Source organism: Dermacentor albipictus, chromosome 1, assembly GCF_038994185.2.
Source record: "Dermacentor albipictus isolate Rhodes 1998 colony chromosome 1, USDA_Dalb.pri_finalv2, whole genome shotgun sequence".
Classification (NCBI taxonomy): Eukaryota; Metazoa; Arthropoda; class Arachnida; order Ixodida; family Ixodidae; genus Dermacentor; species Dermacentor albipictus.
In genome coordinates this window covers 57,915,800-57,936,172 of record NC_091821.1, presented here as the reverse complement: position 1 = coordinate 57,936,172, position 20,373 = coordinate 57,915,800, and the positions used below count along the sequence as shown (strand labels likewise).

Sequence of the window (20,373 nt, the reverse complement as noted above, 5' to 3'; positions counted from 1 at the left end):
AAACTTCTTGCGTGAACCCCTACAAGCATAAACCGAAGAAAAATTGGAAGGAACAATTAAATCAGGTAATGCATTAACAAGTGCTACTTGCACGAATGACCGAATTATAGGATGCGAAGTATCGCGAAAAAAGAAGAAACGAGACACTATTTGCTGCACATAAAGATGCACTAAACCCAGCCCACCTTCACTAACGGGCCTGAAAATATTGTCTCGCCTCATGGGCTCAAAAGACCATACGAAGGTTGCAAAGATTCGCTGAAAGCGTTGGATGTAGAGCCTGGCACAATGAATAACTTGCAATACATAGTAAATTGCTGTTGTCAAGTGCTTATTGCACGCCTCGGCTTTCCCAAAAATACAAAGTCGGTGTGGAACAAATATCCGGGCGTAACATTGCAGGGCCGAAAACCGCTCTTTCCAATAGTGTGCGCTTAATTTATATGCGTCTAGCGGCACGCCATGATACTTTGGCGGGACACCGGTCCAATTAACGCATGCAAACTGTTCTGGTGTATAGCACCATGAGCCAAACCATAAGCCTAAGCTATTCGAGGAGTTCATTCGTGCTCCTGATACGCTGCCAAATTCCTCTGTTGTCGATGCTACCTGTTCAACACTGGACTTGTCCGTGCAGAAGAACGCTAAATCATCTAGCGATGTCCCCATAGTAATGGAAACATCGGCCATACTTGTTTTACTGAAGAGCAAATGGAAACAGGTTCAGAGAGTTTGTCATCAATAACTACACGAGTAGTACAACAGGTATAGCAAAGCTTAACGCCTTTAAGCATAACGGAGCCAACATTGGCATGCTCCAGAAGAGAAAATAAATAGGAGTGACTGACAACATCAAAAGCTTTAGCAAGGTCTACCTGGAGCATTGCAAGCTGCTCAGTGGAAACGTAACAGTATTCAAGAAGTTTACGGGCGATATGTATGTTCGTTTTAATGGATCAGCCCCTAATTCCACACGTCTGATGGGAACCAATGAGAATTGGCATCGCAAATTGCAACCTATTCGATAAACCTTTTGCAAAAATGTTATAATCCACGTTTGATAATGTGATTGGTCAGTAGCTTTAAACAGAACGCAGTTTTTCCTTATATGAACTTTTGGGAATTAAAACTGTGTGGGTTTTCCGAAAAGCTTGCGGAAGGGCGTCCACCTCTATGCTTATAATAAAGATGTCCAATAATATTGGACTGATAATTGATTTGAAAGCTTCGTAAAATTCACTTGAAAGTCCATCAGGGACGGGTGTTTTCGACAGAGGCAGCTGATCAATAGCTAGCTCAATTTTTTGTTATCGTAATGGTATCACTGATGAATGCACAGTCATCATCCTGTAAAGGTTTTACAAGAGACACAAAAGTCACTAAGGCTTTTGCATCGGGATGATCTGGCAGGACACTAAACAACACAGTGTAGTAAGTTTCGAACTTCGAAATAATGTTATTCGTATTTGTTAGAAGACTACCTTCGGAGTATATTTCCGGAATTACTTTGGAAATAGCGTGACGTCGCTCGTCAAGCAAAGATTGACGTGTCGACTGCAGAGCACGCTGATTTCGATATCGAACTCGCGCACCTCTGGACCGCAGTGCATCGTACTTTTGTAATTCACATTTAAGATTTTCCATGTCAACAATGCAAGTGCCTGGCATTTCGCATTCCATCTGATAAAGGTTGTATAAGCTCTAACGAAGTATTCTTTTTATTATTTCTATAAAGGCTTTCAGCTGTACGAATCTCTTGTTTAAATAGTTCCCAAGCTGCAAATAGCGACAAGTCAGTAGAGAGAGAAGTTGTTTGGGCCATGCGTACGCGATAAATGAATTCCTGATCATTTAGGAGCTGAGAGTTAAGCTTCCAGAGTTTCCACTGGGGTCGGAAATTAGTTACAGATTTTTCACCAAACTTTGCGATAACCATACAATGATCAGAGAATGAAACTGGGATGGTAGTACAGGACAGTCCTCGGGAGAGGAGCCATAAAGAAACATAAATCCGATCAAGGCGAGCGTAGGAGCGACCTTTAATTCGTGTATACGAGCGAGATCTGTGTCCCGGTACTCCTATATCAATGAGCCCTGTATTTTCTATTATGTTAGACAAAACACAATTCCTGTCCCGCTGAGTGTTAATGCCGCTTCGATCACTCGGGTCACATAAACAATTGAAAGCTCCCATTAACACATTGCAACGATCACAGTCCATTATACTACGCACAGTATCAAATAAGAGAACTCGTTTTGCAGCGTCATTAAATCCATAGACGTTGACTATTCGCCATGGCACACCCTGCAACACAATATCACAACATATATATCAACCTTCAGTGTCTACATGGTAACTAAATGCTAAACAAAGTAGGCTCTTTTTCAGAAACAGGAAACAGCCCGCGGAGAAACCAAGAGCGTGTGAAACGCAGACATTATATTCAGACAGAAAAGGTCGCAAAGCCCTTTCTGTCTCGTCATCACTCTCAACCAACGTTCGAGGCGCTTCCTAGACAAAAGCCGGTGAAGGTGCGGCTGTTTCTGGAAAGACCTAAGGCCTCATACATTCAAAGTTGTGAAAAGAAGTTGCTGGGACAGGGCCATGGTGACTACCCACTATTTAGACTTAATTCGCTATGTGGTCGGTCCTAGAGGGTAACGGTGAGGCTCCCTCCGTACCCTCACCAGGCCTCCTGGACCGTGATCATCGGCACTTTCCTGAGTGTTTCGATGTTTTGCGGTGACGTGCTTGTCTTGGAGTACTGGTCATCTCGGTCTCCGTACTTGATTCCGATCTGTTAGTCGCACGGCGCTTCGTGCGACTATTCTCTGGCTGAGGCAGCAACTGGCTGCGCGGTAACGGGTGCTTCTTTCGCTTCGCTACTTTCCTTTTACACGGGCGGTTCTGCGATGCCGTTGTCTTTAACATGCAGAGGGGCCTTACTGGCACAGCTGGTCTCCGCGGAAGAGGGAATGTCTCCAGTCGCGTCGAGATCCTCAGTAATATCCATTATATGACCTTGCAAGCTTTCATCCGGTGGCCTTGTTCTGTGTCGTAACTTATCGGCGTATGTTACGACACATTCTTCAGCTGTGGCCAAAGCGCCGGCCGGCTTCACAACGTAGGGTTCTGCAGTTTCGTCGAGTGTACCCAACCTTGTTACAGCAGAGACAAAGCGGGGTCCGACCTGGAATCAATACAAGGTTCAGCACTCCACAAACAGGTAGCAGATGTGGAACATCCCCCACGCCGACTCCATCGGCAAGAGTCAACACCACGTCTCGATTTAGGGTACGCATTGGCTCCATTTCCGATACTCTCCTGCTCTCTGCTGATATAGACTTGACTTTCCCGTAAGCCTGAAGCGCATTTCTAATGCAGTCGTCTTCCAAACGCTCGGGAAGCCATAAAGGCTTCATTTTTACTTCCGTGGGATCGGGATCAATAACGACGCAGCGTCTACCTTTTACGGATAATTCTCCGCACGTGGCTAGCTTTCATTTTGTCATTGCTGATTTGCACGTCACCATCCACACATACGACATCTGAAATTGACCGATGAAACTTATTTCCTTCAGCTCAATAACGTTGCGAAGGGCGTCTTTGATGTTTTGTGCTCTGTACGGCCGACCACTTAAGTCAGCATGCAGGAAAACGGAGTCCACAACCAGCTTACCGGTAGGAAGACGAGGTAGCCCAATACCGTAGTCGTTGCTGCTGGCTGAAGCCTGAGCAGCACCGCGGCCAGTTGCCGATAGATCCTTTTGAGCGGGGAACATGAAAAAAGCGACCGTTCGGAACGCTGTCCTCTTTCTCCCCCACGACTATATATAGTCTTCAGCAACACGTTTACATATCCGAAATGTCTTGGCTCGCTGCAACTAGGAAAGATAAGAAAAAAAAACATTATGCGTCACTTCCGGGTTGACAGAGAAAAAAACAAAAGATAAAGGAGTGGGATCGTCTGGGATTTGAACCCGGGATCTCTCGCCCCCTAAGCGAGAATCATACCCCTAGACTAACGAACATCCCTTTTTTCTTCTTTATTGCCGGAACTTTCACGTAGCAGACATAAAGGGTATCATTTCTTTTAAAAAGTCAGTGATACATAATTATACAAAAACACACTTTCAAGCTTGTACGCATGCCTATTGTGCGGCAGTCACATTGTGGCTGGCCAAATCACATTTAAAATTCCGTTAATTTTGTGAGGGGCTGAATCCTCGCCAGCCAATCCGGAGGACATTCTTGATTTTTAATTACATCAATTAGCTTGGAAATACCTTCCCGGAAGAGCATCCGCGCAGGTCGGCTGTCAGGCCAACAAAAAAAAAAAAAAACCCGGCCATTCGAGCCCGCCATAAACAGTGGAGGCCCATTAGCATAATTTAATCCAAAGGCATCCCGTCCTCATTTTCTACCGACAAAAATCTAATACCTAATGGACTTAAAGACAATTCTTTCTGTAGTGTTCTTTGAAGAACGTCCCAAAAGAAAACCCCTTCCCAACAATGCAAAAAAGACATGGGCAATTGTTTCGAGTTGTTTACATATAAGGCAGTTGGCTCGCCAAGGTAAATAAAAACCCCTTTCTTGTAAAAGGGCCCGTACCGGCAAGGTTCCGCTATGTAACTTCAAGTAAAAGGATTAAGTGCTTGGCTACACCTGCATTTTCTTAACACGCTTTAACCCGTCGTTCCCCTGTCTTCCATGGTTTATGGCTCTGTACATCGGAACCGGCATAAGCATGTCAACTATATCCCTGTACAATTTCTTCCGCGACACCGAAAAAAGATAATCATTAGAAAAACGTACGGACAGAAAACGGACGCTGTCAACGACTTCCCTTAAGTACCCTCGAAGAACACCAGTCATACTTAAATTGCACACCACGTACATCGGCAGATGCTTGCTCAGCCTTAACTGGCACATTGTGCGCAGAAAGCGGTCACACACGTCTCGAAAGAAAGTAAACCAGTTTACTAGCTGTTTCACAAAAAGATGTGGCAGGCCTAGGCCCCCGTCCTTGACTCTCCTTAACAAGTTCGTACGGCTGCACCTCTCCCATTCTGATGCCCAAATGAACACCGAAAAAACTCTGCGGCACCTTTGCACATTTAAACGAGAGCAACAAAAAACTTGCATGACGTACCATATTTCGCTTATTAAAAACAAGTTACATACAGTAGCTCTCGCAAACATCGAGAGATGAGCACCTTTCCAATTTGTTGTTTTTTCCTTTAGTCGTTCGTCCTCTTCTAGCCAATAGTCCTCATTCCGCCGGTAATGTTCGAGCGGAACGCCCAAGTATTTAGCTGGCGCTTTAATCCATCTAATGTTGGCGAACATTTCCGGTGTTGACTGCCATTCACCATGCCAAAAACCGAGACACTTATTCCAATTTGCAAAGCTCCCTGTTGCGTTTCCGAAATGTTTAACAATGGTTGTTACCTCTGTAATGCTTTCTTTAGTTATACAGCACACCGCTACATCGTCTGCATATGCCAGGAGTTTCACTTAGGCTTCCATGAGTTTGAAGCCCTTTATGCTACTGTTTTGAATAATTGCCAAACAAAAGCTTTCTAGATAGATGGCGAACAAAAGCGGGCTGAGAGGACACCCTTGGCGCACGGAACGCTCTATTTTAATGGGTGGCCCCCAGTGTCGTATTAATAATCAGTCCTGTTGAGTAGTTCCGGTACGCCGGAGCTACCCAACAAACGATGATTGATCCTACATTCACGTGCTCAAGAACTAATAACAATTTCATGCGGGACAAAATCAAATGCTTTTTCTAAATCTATCTGCAGAATGGCAACGGCATATTGAAAATCTTCACAGCACTCCAAGACGCCTCTCATCGTGTGCAGATTTGTTGCGATAGTGCGTCCCTTTATACCGCAAGAATGGTGTGGTCCTACAAGAACCTTAATGATTGACTGTAATCGGCTTGCAAGAACTTTCATTAAAACTTCGTAATCCATGTTGGTCAATGAAATGGGTCTGCATGGCGTGACTAGTCTCAACATTGCTTTTTGGTTCTTCTTAGGAATAAGGACAGTATGGGCTTCAGAGAATGACGGAGGTAATGTGTTGGCAGCAAAAACTCCGCCAAACAACGCTTTCAACAAAGGCACCAACTCGTTCTTGAACGTTTTATAAAAGGCCGCGCCAACATCATCCGGACCTGGCGACTCATTAGGGCTCAGGTTATCTATAGCACTTTCTATTTCAGCATGCGTAATGAATGCTTCTAGAAGTGACTTCGTTTCGGCTGATAGTTGAGCCATACCAGAAAGATAGTTTGCTCTGTACGCTTCGATATCGAGGCCGCTCGTAATGCCGTTGAAAAGCACGTGCGATGCTCCCGCGGTCACTCAGTTCTTGGCCATTCTCTTCAATCACTTCTATTTTGTATCAGGCCGACGAGTATAGTCTGCAGCAACACGTTTACATATACGTAATGTCTTGGCTCGCTGCAACAAGGATGAAGATAGGAAAAAAAGGCATTATGCGTCACTTCCGGGTTGACAGAAAAATAAAGAAGAAAAGCGGGCTCGTCCGGGATTTCAACCCGGGACCTCTCGCACCCTAAGCGAGAATCATACTCCTAGACCAACAAGCCTTTTTTTTTTTCTTTATTGCCGGCTTTGACATACACAAACAATACACAAAAAAAGAAAACGTGTCAACAAGGATTTTGCTGGCACCACATATCAAAATTTTTTCAATGCTGCAAGTTTAGCATGTCAATCCATGTTGGCTGTTCATGGAGTGCCCGATGGACATCCCTGAACCGTACTACAGATTCAATGAAGTGATCACGTGTAGGTCGCGAATGGACATCAGCATTGTTGAACTGCGTTATAGCTTTCCGCAAACTGTGGAGGCCCAAAAGCATTATAGCGTCATACGGAAAAGCCTCCGTTTCACTGGTAAGAATCTTTTTCCATGTGAATCTAAAGGTAACTCTTTCTTTAAAGTCCTTTGTAGCACATCCCAGAAAAATATGGGATTCCAACAATCTAGAAACGCATGCTCTATCGTTTCAGGTTTCTTGCATAAGAAGCAGTTAATGGACCACGGGACAAAAATACCCCTGTTATGCATCCATGTTTTAACTGATAATGCGTTAGTGTGTAGTTTAAAGAAAAATGTTTTTACCTAAGGGTGCACTGTCATTATTTTATTCCTTTTGATGACATCACCTGGGCCTACACGGTTTGACATACGGTAAATCGGTACAGGGAGCATAGTGTCAATAAGGTCCTTATACAGTTTCTCTCTAGTAATATTGGCGAGATACTGCACTGAAAACCGCACATGCGACATTCTGTACGCAAGCACGACTTCTCGCAGGTAACCTTTAACGGCACCATGCATTTCTTCACACGAGCATACAACAAATCCTGGAAGGTGACGACATAAAAGCACTTGAATAACTGTGCGAAGGAACACATCATTCTGATCGCGAAGGTACATAAAGCGCGGCACAGCTTGTCGCAGAAATAAATGTGCCAACCCAAGGCCAACGAGTGCAGTTTTCAGCAACACGCTTACATTTTCGCAATTTCTTGGCTCGCTGCGACAAGGATGAAGTTCAGACAAAAAAAAAGGCATTATGCGTCACTTCTGGGTTGACAGGGAAAAATAAAAAGAAAGAAGTGGGCTCGTCCGGGATTTGAGCCCGGGACCTCTCGCACCCAAAGCGAGAATCATACCACTAGACCAACGAGCCGATTTTTTTTCTTTATTACATGGAAAAGAAAACTAAAGGTGTATTACTGAGTGGACACAACTACACACCTAAAGGTCAGGCAAACACACACATGCATCCAACAAGTGCATCCAGTCTGGCGGAGGTTCCTGCACAGCGCACACACTTCTTACATACGCAGCACTTTCGCGAAAGAAGGATTTTGTAGTTCGCGGGCTTTCGGCATGGCGATCACAGAGTCTGCTTCTCCACAGGCTATATAAACCAAGCACAATGAACATGTCATAGGGAGGACCACCTGTAACCTTAAACGGTAGAAACCTAATTGAGTATGGAGTCATGTCAATGTCCTTTTTAAGCGTCCTTTGGAGAATATCCCAAAAAAATACAGCGTCCCTACAGTCTATAAAACAGTGATCTATGGTTTCGGCACGTGGACAGAGCCGACAGTGTGTTGACCACGGCAGAAAGCAACCCCTCGAATTCAACCAAGTTTTAACAGGGAGTGTTTCCGAATGTAATTTAAAGAAAAATGTTTTTACTCCAGGAGGCACACACATTTTTCGGACGCGTTTAAGTACATCCTGATAAGGTCGGTTTAAATAAGGTGCACGATACAAAGGATCTGGGAAAATAGAGTCAACCAGTGCCGCAGAAATTGCTTTTCGACTCGCTGTGAACACGTACTCCAGGCTGAATCTAACCTTCAAGAATAGAAATGTGTCAACAACCTCCTTGAGAAAGCCCCAAGGAGCCTGTGGGACATCTTTGACATTTGATGACACTACTATGTTAGGAACATAATGAACTAAACGCAGTTGCAACATTTCACGCAAGAACGGATGGTCACTGTCTCGAAAGAAAAACAGGCGAGAAACAATTTGCCTGACGAAGAGGTGTACTAATCCTAGACCACCACGTTCAAGGGGGAGAAACAGATTGTCGCGCCGCATCCATTCACAGCTCGAACTCCAAATGAATGTTGCAAATACGCGATGCAGTGCCTGAAGGCGAAGTCTTGAGCAGTGCAGTACTTGGAGCACATACATAAGACGGGAAGCTAAGAAAACATTACACACTTCAGCACGACAGAACACTGACAAATTCCGCCCCCGCCATGAATTCACTTTACGTTGAATTTTGCCAACTTCTCCCGACCAATGAGGGTTGCTATTTCTATACTGCGAGAGAGGCACACCTAGATAACGCAGATCTTCTTTCCATTGGATTCCTGCGTAATGTGATGGCATTGTGGCCCATAACCCAAACCAAAAACCTGAACTTTTTTCAAAGTTAACGCTTGCACCAGAAGCAGCACAAAATTCTTCTGTAATTGCAAGAGCAGTATTTACACTCTTTTTATCGGTACAGAAAAAGGCCACGTCGTCTGCATACGCAAGAACCCGAACCTCATTAGTCAGTAATTTAAACCCTTGGAAATTTTGTTCTTTAAGAATGCCCATACAAAGTGGCTCTAAATACAAGCAGAACAGAAGCGGTGACAAGGGGCATCCTTGTCGTACTGATGATAAAAGCCTAATCGGATCGGAGAGAGAGCCATTCACTATGAGCCGCGTTGAGCCATCAGCATAACATATCCTCACACCTCTAAGGAGCAGAGATCCGATATTTATATGCTCTAGTAAAGTAAACAGGAATGAGTGATTCACCCTATCGAACGCCTTAGCCAGATCTAGCTGTACCATTTCCACCTGTCCAATCCCCTCAGCTACACACTCCAGCACCGATCTCGCAACATGAATGTTCGTCTGAATGGACCGCCCCCTGATGCCACATGTTTGATGATCACCGACCACAGATCTTACTACAACTTGCAAACGGTTAGCTAATACCTTAGCAAAAATTTTATAATCCACATTGCATAAGGAGATAGGCCGATATCCGTCAACTCCTTGCAATTTCTTTTCATCATCGCTTTTGGCTATAAGGACGGTGTGTCCTTCGTACATTGTGGCAGTTAGGTACCCTACTTCCAAGGCCTCTCGGTACACCTGAAGTAATAATGGCGATAAGAGGGAACGAAAACACTGATAAAATTCGGCAGTAAGGCCATCCGGACCGGGCGTTTTGCCCTTCGCTAACGAATCGATGCATGAAGTTACCTCATTGATATCAATGGTTTCGTTTGTATAATCGTACTCATCCTGATTTAACTGGGGCAGCAACGATACAATTTTTTTGGCAGCATCTGTATCCAATGGCATATGGTCTCGGAATAGTTTTTGATAATGTTCAAAAAATGCTTTAGTTATTAGAGTAGGCTCGTTAACAATGACTCCACCGTACTCTATCTCTAATATTTGTTTAGACAGCGCGTGTCGGCGCTCATCACCAAGGGCCCTACTGCAAGGCTGTTCTTCCAGGAAACGCTGCTCTCGCGCCCGCACTAGTGCACCTCTGTATTTTTCTGCGTTCAAAGTTTGTAACTGTGCCTTGACCTTATGAATATCATCTATATATTGACCCGGATGTATGCATTCAAGCTCATGCAACTAGAACAACAAGCCGACGAGTACTGCGTTCAGCAACACGCTTACATTTTCGCAATTTCTTGGCTCGCTGCGACAAGGATGAAGTTCAGACAAAAAAAAAGGCATTATGCGTCACTTCTGGGTTGACAGGGAAAAATAAAAAGAAAGAAGTGGGCTCGTCCGGGATTTGAACCCGGGACCTCTCGCACCCAAAGCGAGAATCATACCCCTAGACCAACGAGCCGACGAGTACCGCTGCCAGCAACACGTTTACATATTCGCAATTTCTTGGCTCGCTGCGACAAGGATGAAGTTAAGACAAAAAAAAAGGCATTATGCGTCACTTCTGGGTTGACAGGGAAAAATAAAAAGAAAGAAGTGGGCTCGTCCGGGATTTGAACCCGGGACCTCTCGCACCCAAAGCGAGAATCACACCCCTAGACCAACGAGCCGACGAGTACCGCTGCCAGCAACACGTTTACATATTCGCAATTTCTTGGCTCGCTGCGACAAGGATGAAGTTAAGACAAAAAAAGGCATTATGCGTCACTTCTGGGTTGACAGGGAAAAATAAAAAAGGAAGAAGTGGGCTCCTCCGGGATTTGAACCCGGGACCTCTCGCACCCAAAGCGAGAATCATACCCCTAGACCAACGAGCCTTTTTTTTCTTTATTGCCATTCCGATAGACATATCACCACAACACATATTCCTTAAATGATATACAAAAAGACGAAACAAAAGGAAATAATGAATACAAAAACCGACCAAGAAACAGTCACACACACACTCGTTACCGTCCGCTACTGTGGAATGACGTTGTCGTATTAAAATTCCTCGAGTACAGTCAGGGATTCAACCCTGTAAAGCCACTCAAGAACAGGCTGTTGCAATTTCTGCACTTCTACATATCGCTGCATACATTCTCGGAAGTATACAAGCGCCGGTCGGGCATCCGGGTCACAATAGTAGCCTGCCATTCTTAAGCGCCATAAACAGTGGAGGTCCGTGAGCATGATAAGGTCGTACGGGAATCCTTCGTCATCATTTACTGCCAGAAACCTGATTCCGTGTGGATCTATCGGTAACTCCTTTTTAAAGTCCTTTGCAACACGTCCCATAAAAAGGCGCCCTCCCAACAGTGGATAAGTTCATGATATATGCTTTCCGGTTTTTTTTTTTTCAATTAAGGCAGTGGGTTCCCCATGGCATGTAGAACTCACGTTGTTCCAGGAAAATTTTAACAGGTAAGGTACCGGTACGTAATTTAAAGAAGAAAGAAAGACTTCGTGGCTGGCTGAACTGGCATTATCTTTACCCTTTTCAATACGTCTAGGCCTGGGCCTTCACTGTGCACGGCTCTGTACATGGGTACAAGCAAAACACTGCCACAGATATCCCGGTATAACATTTTCCGTTTTGCACTGCACAAATATTCACTTGAAAAACGAACACGCAAGAAAGAAACACTACCAACTATTTCCCGAAAGAAACCACGGACAGATCCTGGCATTATTTCGGTACCTACTACAAATTCGGGAAGTGCCCTTGGCAGCCTCATTTGAATCAGGGTGCGCAGAAATGGGTCATATGTATCTCGAAAAAGAAGAACCTGTTCACCAGTTGACGCAAGAAGAGGTGCGGCAACCCCAGACCGCCATCCTTGACACGTCGGAAGAGATTATCTCGGCTACATCGCCCCCAGCTTGATGCCCACACGAAAACAGCGAACACGCGGTGCAGTTTCTGCACATTAATCCGAGACCACTGTAGGACCTGCATTACATACCAATACCAGATCTTTGTCACGAGAAACATGTTACACGCTGTAGCTCTCGCGAATATTGACAAGTGACAGGCGTTCCATCGGTCGGCTTTTTCTTTTAGTTCTTTTGTCCGCTCCTTCCAGTACTCGCTACTGTCCCTGTAGGCATCGAGGGGTGCGCCAAGGTACTTAACTGGCGTCGTGACCCAGTTTACGTTAGAAAAGTGGCCTGGTGTGGACGCCCATCTTCCATGCCAAAACCCCAAATATTTCTGCCAGTTCACGAAGCTATTAGTGACGTTACCAAACTTTCTGACGATACTAACTGTATTCAATACACATTGCATATCTTTACAGCACACAGCCACATTGTCGGCGTATGCCAATAGCTTCACCTCTGCTGATTGAAGACAAAACCCCTTAATACATTCATTTTCGATGATTGCCTGACATAGCGTTTCTATGTAGACACAAAACAGGAGTGGACTGAGTGGACAACCCTGGCGAACGGAGCGCTTCACGTTAATAGGGGCCCCCAACGTCTGATTAATTATAAGTCTGGTATAGCAGCTCCGGTACGCCAGAGTCACCCCCTCAGTGAGTATGCGGCCAAAATTAATGTGTTCAAGGATGGTAAGCAATATCTCGTGAGAAACACAATCAAACGCTTTCTCCAAGTCTAGCTGGAGGATCGCTACGGCATCGCACATAGAATCCCAACACTCCAGCACACACTTCATCTTATGGATGTCAGTGAAAATGGTTCTTCCATGAATACCACACGTCGTGTGTGGGCCGACTACTTTCTTAATAACTGACTGAACCCGTCGTGCCAACACCTTCATCAATATTTTGTAGTCGCAGTTAGAAAGCCCTATGGGCTGTAGGAGGAAAGCTGCTTGAGCTTTTCGGTCACTTCTGTTTTCGGTATTAGTACTGTATGGAACTGGCCAAAGGATGGTGGAAGTATTTTCAGTTCGTATGCTTCACTGAAAAGTGCGGTTAAGATAGGAGCTAGGTGGCCTTTAAACGATTTGTACCAAGCGGCACAAAGACCGTCTGGACCTGGTGACTTGCTAGGATTCAGGCCTTCAATGGCCGTCATCACTTCATATTCTATTATTGGTTGTTCTAACGTTTCTTTAACTTCACTCGACAGCTGTGGCATTCACTGCAAAAATAGATCCTGGAAATCGTTCATGTTCACAGGCCCGAATGCAAAAAACTTTTTGTAATGCTCAAAGAAAGCACCCCCTATATTATTGTTATCCGTTAATACCACCCCTTGATATTCCATAGCCTCAATCTGCTTACATCTCGAGTGCTTTTTTTTCTAGTCCCATTGCTATTTTCGTTGTCGTTTCCCCGCATGATAGCCTTTCGGCTCTCGAACGCACGAGCGCACCTCGGAAGCGCTTTTCGTCGAACACCTCGAGCTTCTTCTTAACAGCGCGCATATCGTCTTGATAGGCGCCCGGTTGCATGCATTCGAGCTTCGCAAATTTTCCAATAATGTTTTTGATTCCTTTTCTCTGGCCTTTTCTTCATATCGGAGTACGCTACTTCGTTCAATTGCCTTCACTTTAATGCTTTGCTTCAGCAACTCTCATTCCTCACCAAGCTTCATAGAACTGTCTGTTCCAAAATAATTCAGAGTAACCACTACCTTTTCGTTAAATGTTTCATCCCGTAGCAGTTCTGCATTAATTTTCCAGAGTTCCCAGATGAATTTGTTTCGTTCTTTCTTGCTGTCCACCCTGTATTTTACCAGGCAGTGGTCAGAATATATGGCGGCAACTGTATAGCACTGGCATTTTTCTACAAAATCATATGAAATATAAGTAGATACGGTCTAATCGTGCGTGACTTGTCCCCTGAAAGTGAGTGTACATCACGTCTCGGTCAGCCCTGAAACAGTCAGCGATATCTTCCAATTCGAATTCGTGCATTATCTGCGCCAGGATGTTGCTGCTTGTGTCATAAACTATACGCGTCGCGTAGACCTATCCTCGGCGTTCAATACGCGATTGAAATCCCCAACACAGGCTATCGTTTTTTGCACAGAGAAGTGATGTTTTAGGTTCAAAAAAAAAGTTGCCCTCTCTTGCACCGTATTAGGTGCATAAATGCACAACACGCGCCATTGGACATGGCAATAGCTGAAATCCCAAACGACAAGTCGACCGGAAGTGCACGAGAAGTAACCCTCTATGACAAGACCAGGGAGCTTCCTCACGAACAGCACACACCCCGCTGAAGTCCCTAGGGCGTGGCGCACTACAGCATAGTAGTTATACGTGAACCTCTGCACCATGCTCCTGGTTTCTTCGTCGCCGTCTACCTTGGTTTCTTGCACGGCTAAGAAGTCGAGGTCGTGATCCACTAGTAGTCTGTACACCTGACTGTTTCCTTTTGGCGGCCAGACCTCGAACGCTTAGCGTGCCGAAGCTAAGCGACGGGTTGGTAGCCATTACTCGTGTAAACCGGAGGGGGGAAGGCCCGGAGCATGGTGCTCACCTTAACGTCTAGCTGACCGCTAGACGCCTCCGTGGCCATCCGGAGGCCGTCGCACGGGTTCTTCTCTTACCGGCTTCACCGCAAGCCTACGGTTGGCATCTAGGTTGGGCTTAGGCTTGAGGGTGGAATGCCTTCCTGAAAGCGTCTTAGCGGGCGGTGGCTCGGAGTCACCGCTCGTCTTTCCGTCGACTTTCTCCTCCTGCTGCAGGGACCTCTTCACCGGTGCCGATACGCTTTCGACGCGGGCGCTAGCAGGCGTTGCATTGTCGTTTTCCGCTGCCTCCGTAGTATCAGTAGCCGGCTGGTGGCTCTCATTTACTTTCTGGGCCGCAATGACGCTGTCTAGTGTTGCCTCTGGCTCGTTGGGAGGAGGGACATTATTCCGCCCTCCTTCGGTCGACTTCGTCGTCCCGCTCGGTTCTGCTGCCGCATTGACGTTTCCAGCTCCCTTGGCCGCTTCCTCCGCCTCCGTCACGTCCATCATATGTTCTGATCTCAACGGCTCGCTCTCCGCCGACCCCGCGGCTACTGCGTATGAACGTACACAGTCCGTGTCGTTGTGTCCGAAAAGCCTGCACCGGGAACAACGGGGAACCTTACATTCTCGACGAACGTGGCCAGAGCCCCGGCAGCGCAGCACTGCATGGGACGTCCTGGGGCTACCACCAGCGCAAGCTCGCCGGCGACGCGGATCTGGTGGGGAAGGTCGTCAACTTTCATTCCAGCCTTCAGCTGCATCATCACTGCTCGGGTCGTCGAGCTCTTGCCGGAAACGCCATTCCACTCGCCAGTGCTCCCGGGTCTCTTCCGTCACTTTTCCAAAGGAAGCCAGCGCAGTATTTACGTCTTCATCATCCACACCATGAAGAAGCCAGTGTAGACGAAGCTTCACCTGCTGTTCTTTAAGGTCGATGACCAGGCAGCGACGCCCCTTGACCTGAAGTGCAGCCAGCTTTTGGGCCACCTCGGCTGTCTTTATCGTCACCGCCCATGGTTGATTTAGTACGCTCCAAGGGCGACGATGCCAGAGAGCATACCAACAGCTTGAAGCGCGTCCCGAAAATCCTCTACGCGAAACGGGCGAACACGAGTGTCGCCGTGCAAAAAAACTGTGTTTAGCACGATGTGTCCTGTAGGTAGCCGAGACAAAATAATCTGGAAATCCTTATCTTCCTCCGTCGAAAGCCTGTTGCCGCGGCTAAGAGCCGCATATGCCACTCCATTGGAGCCCATGATTCCGCGATCCGCTTAGCTCGGGACCCGGAAGCAGAATGCTAGACCAACGAGCCGACAAGTACAGCGTTCTGCGCAACACGTTTACATATTCGTAATGTCTTGGCTCGCTGCAACAAGGGTGAAGGTAAGAAAAAAAAAGCATTATGCATCACTTCCGGGCTGAGAGACAAACAAAATGAAGTGGGCTCGTCCGGGATTTGAACACGGGAACTCTCGCACCCTAAGCGAGAATCATACCCCTAGACCAACGAGCCGAGTCCTGTGGAGCACAGCGAGATATTTACACATTCGTAATATATTTGCTCTCTGCCACAATGAAGAAGAACATAGAAAGGCTCTGTTCATAAGCGGGACCATTCTCCCGTGCCACTGTTGCACTTTTGCCTCGAGCGTACCACTTAGAATTGTATTTTGTCCATTCTGTAGGTTGGCAGTATCAAAACACACACCGAGGTAGCTGATGATTTCAGATGTTCGCTTCACCTCTAGGAAGGTGGTTGGTTTTAAGTCCCATGCACCAAGCCATGCACCCACGCAGTTTCCTCGATTCACTTTAGCACCAGAAAATTTACAGAAGTTCATGACATGCTGCACTCCTTGGCGGATTTCCTCTCTAGAAGCACCCACAAGCATAAGGTCGTCGGCGTAGGCGAGGACTTTCAGAGGAATGTCTGCAAAACTGAATCCTGTTATGTCGCTATCGTTCAGAATCGTTCGGCACAGGGGTTCCAAGTACAGAGCAAAAAGGACTGGTGACATGAGGCATCCTTGCCTAACGGACCTGTCGAGCTCTATTGTTGGAGTTGTTTGCCCGTTGATTACCAGTAGTGCCATCACTTGTCTGTGGCAGACACCCATATATCTTAGAAGCCGGTCCCTAATGTTGCAAGCCTTACGCAAGTTGAAGAGAAAGTCATGTGTTACTCTATCAAACGCCTTGTTCAGATTTTGTACTTTAGTGTGCTTTTTCTATATTTTTCTCCTGATTTATTTTGGATTTCGTCCATGGTCTTCGCAGGAGGTGAAACGGGAGTGCTGCGCAAAAAACAAGTGTGTCACTCGATACTCGTGCAACTAAAAATAAAGCTACAAACATTCGCAAGCACAACTGGCTCTACGAGGCGTCGTTGCAGAGCGTGCCGGGAGAAATTCGGTGGCTTCTATACAACCCGTGCTGAAGTGGTGCCACCTGGTCACGTCTACAAAAGGAGCTTCAGTCACGGGCCCTCCCTGAACATACTGCCCCCTTCTAGTACACTGTAATAATAAGACGCTTGCGTAGGTGGGAATACCAGTCAGGTTTCTCAGTTCTCAGATCAATGAGCTGATGACTATTGACCTCAGCGACATGTTTACACATTCCTAATATCTTGGCTCACAGCAACAGGGAAGAAGAAAGAAAACTAATAAGCATTGATCGTCACATCCAGGCTGACAGAGAAAAAAAAGTGCGCCCGTCTAGGATCCAACACGGGATCTCTCGCACCCAAAGCAAGGATCATACCCCAAGACTATAGTCTTTTTTTTTATTACCGGCTTGGCAAAAGAACGTAAAATGTGAATATTACATGGCCATAAAAAAAGAACTTGTGAATGCCGGACCAGTGTGCTGTGATAAAAACGATGTAGGCTAGTAACTTTGTCCAAAGCACTTAGCCAATAAGGAGGATGACTCTGTGCACAAAAAAATTCGCGTATATATAGCGCACTTTCAATGACGTATTCATGTGCTGGGGCCTGAACAATGCACTCATGTCTAATATCCATACGCGTTCGCCACACGCTATGCCTGCACAGAAGCATTAACAGATCGACAGGCACTCCCTTTGGTTCCGCGCATGGCAGGAAGCGTATCCCCAAAGCACTTAACGGCAAATCCTTTTTAAAGCAGCGTTTTAGAATGTCCCACAAAAACACTGCGTTGTGGCAGTCCAGAAAGATATGCTCGATCTTCTCCGGTTTTTATGCGAAGCATATTACGAGGGCTCAACTCAGCTCCTCAGGCGCGGCGGTGTCGCCTTGAATACCACGTGACACCGTGACGTCACGACAGCGGAGAAACGGCGCTCCAACTCGCGCCGTCGCTCGCGGCATCGCCCCCCGCATCGGACGCGGTGAGCGTTCGAGCAACGCAGCGTTCGGCGCGACAACGAAATGTGCGCCTGAGCAAGCGCCGCACGCCTGAGCCGACGCCGACGACACCGGCTTTTCTACGACACGAGCTCCTTAACGCTGTCGCGTTAAAATAAAGGCTAGTATGCTTCGCATCCTGGGCTTAACCTTAGCTAAGCCACAGCCATTTTTGCGCATAAAGCAATTCACAGACCCAGATACAAAAATGACTTTGCTTTGCAACCACGGTTTCACTGGGAGCGTGCCTGTATGTAGTTGAAAAAATAAAGATTTAACAGAAGCTCTTACCAGCATTCTTTTAACTCTCTTAAGAACATCTCGTTCTGAACCTAAAACAAATACTGTACGATACAACGGCACAGGCAAGAATACATCAGTAAGATCTTTATACAACTTCTTACTAGTAACAGCGGCCAGATATTCACTGAAAATCTCACTTTTAGTATTTGGAAAGACGCGACCACTTCACGAAAAAAAGCACTTTAAGGCATTGGCCTCGGACGACAATACATAATCAGGCAATGAATCGCGCAGTCGAGCTTGAATCATTGTTCTCAGAAAATCATCCTTTTAATCACGCAAAAAAAGAAACCTGCTTACAATCTGTTTGAGGAACAAATCTGACAACCCCAGCCCTCCATTGAACACTCTATGGAACAGATTACTACGGCTTATATGTGCCCACGTTGAAGCTGTTGCGTACTCCAGGGTAGCGTATCGTACTGCTGCCGAGTTGTAGCGGCGCCTGCCTATCGAAGCTCGACCGACGTTACTATTGGGTTGCGTGGCGTTGTCGGCGAGCTGCAGGCATCCGGTAGACTATGGCGACCAAGCAAGGACGAGAAGATTCCTAGTGCGACACTTGCACGGTTTATTCAAAGGTTGGTGAAAGTTGACGAGAAGAAAATGAAGTGTAAAAAAAGATGCATTTCGGAGCACTTTAAGTATGCTCTCTACAATCGTGGAAGGGATCTTGCTTCCGTCGACGTCACGTGACAGGCACAGAGTCTGATTCGCGGAAAGAGGGCCCTGCCTCCGGTTATACCAAGCCTCCGGGAATTGTAGACGCTTGTCCTTCTCTTTTGCGCGTTGCTGGTTCGCGGAAGTTCTCCTGTAGAGTTTTGGCCGTTCGAGGAAAGGGTCCCTCTAAAGTCGCACACACACACAAAAGAGGCCTGTAAACACTGCGGGGCTTCCGCCAGACCGGCAGACACTCAAGATGACTATGGTGAATTAGGAAGTTACACTTCGTTTCGACGAGGCATGGTGGGCGAAAATCCTTTTTGCACGGCGTGCTACATGTCAGCCGTAACAAAGCCCAAATAAACGTCGCGAATACTCTATGCAGCTTTTGCACAGACATCATCGTCAGACATAACGCTTGCATCACGTAAAAGATTTTAGCGACTAAAAACAAATTGCACACAGTGGCTGTTGCAAACATTGAAAATCTATGCCCTCCCCATTTGCCGGTCTGGGTTTTCCCTCGCGCTACTTCATTGTCCCAACATTCGTAATGCCTTGGCTCGCTGCAACAAGGAGGAAGATAATAAAAAAAACATATGGCGTCACGTCCGGATAGTCAAAGAAATATAAAAAATAAAAGCGGGCTCGGCCGGGATTTGAACCCGGGACCTCTCGCACCCTAAGCGAGAATCATACCCCTAGACCAACGAGCCAACGGGTACAACCTGCAGCAACACGTCTACATATTCATAATGTCTTGGCTCGCTGCAACAAGGACGAAGATAAGAAAAAGGCATTATGCGTCACATATGAGTTGACAGAGAAAAATGGAAAAGAAGTGGACTCGTCCACGATTTGAACCCGGGAGCTCACGCGCCAAAGCGAGAATCATACCCCTAGACCAACGAGCCTCTTTCTTTATTTATTGCCTGTTCACAAACGCAAACAAAATGATCAAATAGACGGCATGTACAGGCGCGGCCACTGTTAGAGGTAACACGGAGCAGGTGGCCGCGCTTCGCGGAGCACCAGGACGGGCGCCGCACGAAGTATTGCGGCGCAAGCGCAATCAGTGCCAGAGGCAGCGTTCCTTGCGCGTCGTCTGCTGTGGTTCCTCCCACTTCGCCGAGAGCAGCGAAACCTAGATTGCGCGCGCGCTTTGGAGTACGCAAACCCTGTAGCAATGGCGCGTCAACAGATAGCATTCTAAATCAGTTATTGAAGCACGCAGGCATGCTGTACGCCTAACATTTTAACTGCGCCTGTTACTTCTAAAAAGACTCCTTTGTCACAGAACGTCGATTTCAGAATTCGCTTCCTAAGGATGTAAAAAATCACACGACCATCAAAGCATATTTATAAATCGATGCTTCAGATTTATTATATGGTGAACACGAAGATGCCCAGACCACTGCTGCAGATGAAGCTTAGATGAAGGACTCCTTCGTTTCGAGCACCATGGCTACAGTCTTCTACCAGAGCGCGTGTGGCGAAGTGGGAGGGACCGTAGCAAACGACCCGCAGCTAACTCCGCCACTGGCGCTG

General features: G+C 46.5%; 5 non-coding genes across 5 annotated transcripts; all 5 read right to left on the bottom strand.

The window, feature by feature from the left end:
- Positions 1-7,670: 7,670 nt before the first annotated feature.
- Positions 7,671-7,742, bottom strand: TRNAP-UGG (transfer RNA proline (anticodon UGG)). The gene has a single exon. It is a non-coding gene; the product is annotated as a tRNA-Pro (tRNA).
- Positions 7,743-10,385: 2,643 nt separating this feature from the next.
- TRNAP-UGG (transfer RNA proline (anticodon UGG)) lies at positions 10,386-10,457 on the bottom strand. The gene has a single exon. It is a non-coding gene; the product is annotated as a tRNA-Pro (tRNA).
- A 136-nt stretch (positions 10,458-10,593) lies between these two features.
- TRNAP-UGG (transfer RNA proline (anticodon UGG)) lies at positions 10,594-10,665 on the bottom strand. The gene has a single exon. It is a non-coding gene; the product is annotated as a tRNA-Pro (tRNA).
- Positions 10,666-10,800: 135 nt separating this feature from the next.
- Positions 10,801-10,872, bottom strand: TRNAP-UGG (transfer RNA proline (anticodon UGG)). Its single transcript has one exon. It is a non-coding gene; the product is annotated as a tRNA-Pro (tRNA).
- An 8,597-nt stretch (positions 10,873-19,469) lies between these two features.
- On the bottom strand, positions 19,470-19,541 carry TRNAP-AGG (transfer RNA proline (anticodon AGG)). The gene has a single exon. It is a non-coding gene; the product is annotated as a tRNA-Pro (tRNA).
- Between the last annotated feature and the right edge of the window lie 832 nt (positions 19,542-20,373).